The sequence below is a fragment of the Pseudonaja textilis genome, chromosome 1, assembly GCF_049901715.1.
Source record: "Pseudonaja textilis isolate UNSWEBS1 chromosome 1, rPseTex1.2, whole genome shotgun sequence".
NCBI classification, from domain to species: Eukaryota; Metazoa; Chordata; class Lepidosauria; order Squamata; family Elapidae; genus Pseudonaja; species Pseudonaja textilis.
The window spans coordinates 60,264,227-60,270,226 of record NC_141990.1 but is presented as its reverse complement, the minus strand read 5'-3'; the positions used below and the strand labels follow the sequence as shown (position 1 = coordinate 60,270,226).

General features: G+C 41.0%; 1 protein-coding gene across 6 annotated transcripts in view; it reads left to right on the top strand.

The window, feature by feature from the left end:
• SLC29A1 (solute carrier family 29 member 1 (Augustine blood group)) overlaps positions 1–6,000 on the top strand; it is an 82,392-nt gene continuing 76,392 nt past the window's right edge. For 2 of the 6 annotated variants that reach the window (XM_026695572.2, XM_087935485.1), the window contains exon 1: positions 4–368. The gene's annotated coding sequence lies outside the window, so the exon portion shown is untranslated. Of the gene's footprint in view, positions 369–1,961; positions 1,999–3,543; positions 3,718–6,000 lie in introns of those variants that run through there. The other 4 variants (XM_087935436.1, XM_087935413.1, XM_026695575.2 and 1 more) reach the window with 4 other exon arrangements.

Sequence of the window (6,000 nt, the reverse complement as noted above, 5' to 3'; positions counted from 1 at the left end):
AGTCCAAAATGCGTGAAGGGTGTTAAGTTCTTCACTCCTGGTTTCAAATGCATAGGAAGCTAAGAAGTAGAGGCTGGATGGAAAGGCAATCTGCACGTGCTCAGGAACAGTCCCGCCCTCAAGTCAGTGTCCTGGCGCCGATTCCTGCCTCTGAAGATGGTTCGGGGACCGCCGAGCTTCGGTCTCCTGAGAGCACTAGGACCTGGTGATCGCCCTCAGCCGCTAAGAAATCCCAAGCGGGCAGCCGAGAGTCCTTTTAGGGACCTGGAAGAGAGCGGTGAAGGGAAAGCGAGCAGCGAGGTTTTGAGCGGAGAGAAACACCGCACCTCAGCTGTCGATATCGGAGAGAGGAAGACCTGCAGCCACATGTAAGGAAGTGGACAACCCCGCTTCCATGTTTCTTTCTTCGGAGGTGGGGGGGGGGGGAGGCGGGAAGCGGGAAGCGGAGCGTTGCTGGAGCCCTTTTAAAATCCTTCCGCCTCCGCCCCCAATGGGCTCAGTTCGATTCTGCTTGCAAGGGCGGCCACGTTTTCGCTGACCGGCCGCGGCTCCCATTTGCCTGTAATGAGGGTCAGTTTCAAGGTGGAGCTTAGTGTTGGGGCATTGCCTTCCAGCTAGCATTTGCACTTGGCACACGCTGTGTTCCCTCAGGAAAGTCATCCGCCGCGAGAGCCGGGCCCAATTGGGCTGCACGTGCTTTGGCACAAGTGCCTGGAGGCCGGGCGGCGTCGTGAAGGAGGGTGCCGTTGGTGCCCTTCTCGCCGCGCTTGCACGGTTGGTTCGTCTGGGTTCCTTGTATTTGGGGAAATTTAGATATGGTCTGTTCGGATATAGGTAGTCCTCAATTTGCAACGGTTCGTTTAGTGACCGAAGTTACAACGGTGGGGTGACCGTTGTAACTTCGGTGACCGTTTTTCACACTAAGGACCTTTGAAGCATTCCCCATGGTGACCTTATCAAAATGCAGGGGTCATATTTATGAGGGCTGCAGTGCCCTGAGGTGATGTGATATTTTACAACCTTTTGACAAGCAGTCAATGAGGAAGCCAGATTCATTGAGGAGGTTAATCCTTACTTTTAACAACTGCATTGAAATTGGGGCAAGAAAGGCGGTAAAATGGGGCAAAACTCACTGAGCAAATGCCTCACTTAGCAACAGAAATATTGAGCTCAATTGAGGCCCTAAGTGGAGGATTGATGTACCTGTATTGATTGGAATTAGTCCAATGTAGTGTATCAGTCCTTAATGTAGTGTATTTGTCAATGTAATCTAGGTTTAGGGATAACAACAACAACAACGGCCAGGCTTAGTGAGGGTGATAGACATTAAAATGCAATAGCTTGGGAAGAAACCAAGTTGGAAAAGCGAGGAGGAGCACTTTTGATTTGTTCTTGACCTTTAGCAAGAAAATATTGCAAAATCCCCACTCCCATGCACGGCTTTAGAAGGTATTCTCTGCTGCCATACAAAAACTTGCATGCAGCACTCTGAATACCTGTTAATAGTGATGATTTTTTCCCCCGAACTTGTATGCTCTCCAGTTCTCTGAAAAAATGACATACTGTTCTGAACAATGGAAGATGCCAGCAAATGAGAGAATTACATTCCTAGGCATAACATGTTTCTTATAGGGAGCCCATTACCATCTGTGGAGTAAGGTCCAAAGGAACTGTTGATAAGTTGGCCTGATCACACATTTTAATATTGATTAAAAAGTGGACCTTTGCATGTAAGTCTGGCTGTGCTTTTGTCCTATGTGTGTTTTGAATGAATCTTTTCGCTGAGTCAAAACAAGATTAGAATGTGTTTGAATATCAGGTCAAGCAGGGACGGGAACCCTGGTTTGAGTTGTCCTTGATGTTTACTACTCAGACCAGAATATCTGACTCCAGTTTCTCAAGATTACAGGCTTGTGAAGTACACAACAAAGGCTCACTTCCTTTCATTGCTTCCAGAGCCGCCCTCCTCCAAATTCAAAACGGTTTCCAGATTGGAAGGTCAGTGGTGGTAAATATCCATCTAGACATGAGAGCGTGCTACATTTGTCTATTGGGGCAGGAAACCAGAGATTGGGAGAAGCTGGAAGATTGCTTGTGATGCAAATAAGTATATATTTTGGAAAGTGTAAATGTGGCAGAATAGAATCTAGATGACCTTGGAACAGTCCTTGATCGTTTTCTCAGCCTCATCTTGCACTTGCTGTGGCATACAAGTGGATTGGGAGGTACCAAAAGGAAATATCTTTGTTCAGCTCTGTTTGGAAAAATGCAGGGAGTTGCTTTCTCCTGAAAAGTGATATGACTCCTTTGTTTCTGTTTTATTTTTGTTAGGAGACCTCCCTTAAAAAATTTGAAAACTGGGAGAGGGAGGGTGTGAAGGGGACAGTAATCACAATCTTTTGTGGAAGTGTGTCTGGTTTTACTTATGAAGTTTAAGTAGCCAGAATTCAAAATTACATAACAAATGCCTCTCTTTTATTGATGAGAACTATTCCTGATAACTTGAAAACTTTCTGATTTTTTTTAATGCTAAGCATAATCAATAAAACATCATTTTGTTATCAGGCTAGATTAATGAATATACACACATATAACAATTTAAGCCAGATGGGACAAAATGCCAGATGGGAGAAAATAGAAACAGGAGTGTTAGCTTTTGTTGTGTTATTTGTTGTTAATACTCAAATTTTATTTTATACTGTTTTTTTTTCTCCTGAAAGAGCCCAGAGTGATCTACAAAAAAAATCTACTATAACAATAATCAGCAACAAAACAGGTTTCCATAGAACAAAGGGCGAAAGCAGGATTAGGATATTTTTAGAACAGAGTTGATTGTTCTTGCTGTTGTGCTTTTTTTGATACAGTGATGATGGATGCCCATGCTAACTATTAATTTGATGATGCCATACAGGGTAGCAGACTCATTGTATGATAAGTGTATGTGGAAGTTCTTCAGAAGAAATCAGAATTCAGTTGTACAGGATGAGGGAGACTTGCTTTGTTTAATACTACTTGTGAAACATCTTGTAATAATAGCTGATTGCAAATTGAATATGTGTCAGCAGTATCAGCTGACAAAAAATACAAAAGATGTACAGCAATCTGTATTAACAAATTTGGTTTCCAAAACATAGAATATAATAATTCCACCTTGGGCATTGGGGTTCATAGGTGGGACTAGATTTTGAGAAGGATTCAGACCAAGCGTAACAGAGTCAAAGAAGTGTAATTCCTCTGAAAGAAGAGAAAGGGAATTGGGAATGGTCAGCCTTGAGAATATTAAAGAGATATGTGATAGCCTTCTTTAAATGAACAGGGAGTTAGACTAGAAGACCTCCAAGGTCCCTTCCAACTGTTTTCTTCTAGTTTATTCCATTCCATTCTTTACCTGGAAGAATGTCACTCAAAAGATCAAGATTTACCCGTATTTTCCACTGTTCCAAAGTCAGGACACTAAATTATGGTTTCTCATTACAGAAAGACAATTGTTGATTTAATAAGCTAACATAGTCCTTACTTTTAAGTTACTTTCCCCTTTAACAGATAAATTCCCATGGACACCAGAAAACCATCTACTGGACATGCTTTAATTGGATTTCTGTAGCAAGAAGTGGGGACTCCCTGGCTCAAATGGTCCCCATTCAACTCTGAGATTCTGCAAAGAAAAGCAAGTTACAGGGAGGAAAACTATTGGAACAAAGACTAGATGAATGACAGGTGCATGCAAGAGTGTTATTCTTTACTTCCCAATATATCCTTACTATTAACTGCAGTTGAAGTGCTGATGTGATTGTTATGATAGAATACTGATGTAAATTGCCCTCCTCTACATGCATTCCTAGGTAGCTCATTTCCAACCTTATTCCAATCTAATAAACTGTTCTCAGCAGCAAGCCATTCATTTAGAAGTGCCATTTTTGTTTACAACTAGTTCTTGTAAACAATCATTTGTACAACAATTTGTTTAGTAATCAGTTGAAATTACAACACACTGAGAAAAAGTGAATTATGACCATTGCAGCATTCCCATGGTCATGTGGTCAAAATTAATTTTTGGCAACTGACTCGTGATGGTTGTTGCAGTGTCCCAGGGTAATAGGTCATCTTTTGTGACCTTCTGACAAAGTCAATGGAGAAGCCAGATTCATTTAACAACCGTGTTAGTAACTTGACAAAGCAGTGACTCACTTAACCACTGGAGCAAGAAAGATCGAAAATGGGGCAAAACTCATTTAACAGCTGTCTCACTTAGCAATGGAATTTTTGACAGAAGGACTTATCTCCAGAGGCAGCTTCAAAGTAGTTTTTGTATTGTTTCTTCTGAAGTTGTGACTATTCATGCCACTGCAAGCATAATCATACCACACTAGGATTGGCCCTGCCCTCAAATCTCACTAGATGTTTGTTTTTATGAGAGAATAACTTTCTCACATTGTGCTAAAGGTGAATGCAATATTGTAATACTATAATATGATTTCTGGCATATTATGGTGGGCTCTATCCATGCCACATTTAACTCTGAGTATAGTAGCAGATGTGCATGAATGGTGTGCTATAAGCAGAAGCTGTGAGAATGGATAGTGTGCTTAAATGTTCTATGTCAATTCTAGCAGATGTCTTAGAACCTCAGCTGCCAAAATCCCAACCCTGCTCAGCCTTTGAGAATTATAATTCCAGACCTCTGGAAAGAAGTATACTAGAAAAGGGTAGCCAAGCTAAGGATTTCCCATTCTTGCTTGGTTCATCAAGTATTGGAAATGATTTAATTCTGTAAACCACTATATCTAATTCCTCATGAGCCTCTCATGTGATTTCCTGATCTTCACTTGGTCAAAGCATAGTTCCTTTCTCTATCCTTATTTTGCATAATGTTAATATGTTCTGCTCCCCATAGTTAGTGTCAGAACTCTAGTATTTGTTCCAACTGAAGAGTATCCTCTTTTATTTCCATGAATTAAAGCCAGAAAGTTCCTGGTTATAAATTACCTCTTTAGTCTCAGATGTCAGCATAATTTCCATTAACAGTCTAATACATTTGGAAGACTTAACAGCTGTCGCTGCTGCCAGTGAAACAAGGCATCATACTGCATACTGCAGGGCTGTCAAACTGCCAGCCCACGGACCGTATGCATCACATGCTGGCTATGCCCAGTTTAGCGAAAAGGGGGAAAAAGTCCTGATACGTCATGTGACACCACCGTGATGACATGAGTTTTACACCCCTGGCATACTGGTTCAAAAGTTGAAACAACCTGTGATTTCTGTAAATACAGCAGCATAGCATATTTAGTAATTGAGCAACTATTGCATCCAAAGTATATGTCATCCAGAGCAATGATGACATTCTTTTTAATGCATATTGAGTCTTGAGCCAGTTATATAGATTGCAAAGACCAATGGGAGATCAGGTGTGGTTAGGGCCAGGTGAGCAAATTTTGAAGGCTGATTAAGGTTTGTGCTGGGACTTTCAGTGACACTTTGAAAAATATACAGGTAGTCCTTGGCTTACAACACTTCATTTAGTGACTGTTCAAAGTTACAACAACACTGAAAAAAGTGGCTTATAACCATTTTTCACACTTAGGACTGTTGCAGCATCCCAATGGTTAGGTGATCAAATTTTAGATCCTTGGCAACTGGCTGATACGTATGACTGTTGTAGCGTCCTGAGGCCATGTGGTCACCTTTTGCAATCTTCTGACAAAATCAAGAGATATCAGATTCACTCAGCAACAATGTTACTAACTTAACAGCTGCAGTGTTTCATTTAACAACTGTGGCAAGGTTGTAAAATGGGACAAAGTTCACTTAACAATTGTCTTATTTAGAAACAGAAATTTTGGGCTCCGTTGTAGTTGTAACGTGAGCACTACCTGTACTCAAGAAATTGTGGGTGGAATCAAGGTAACAACTAAAGTTTACCTCATGTAACTGATTTCTACATTTAATTAGTGTATTAAGTGTAGGTTATATGATTATTTTGGTTGTGAGTTTAATAAT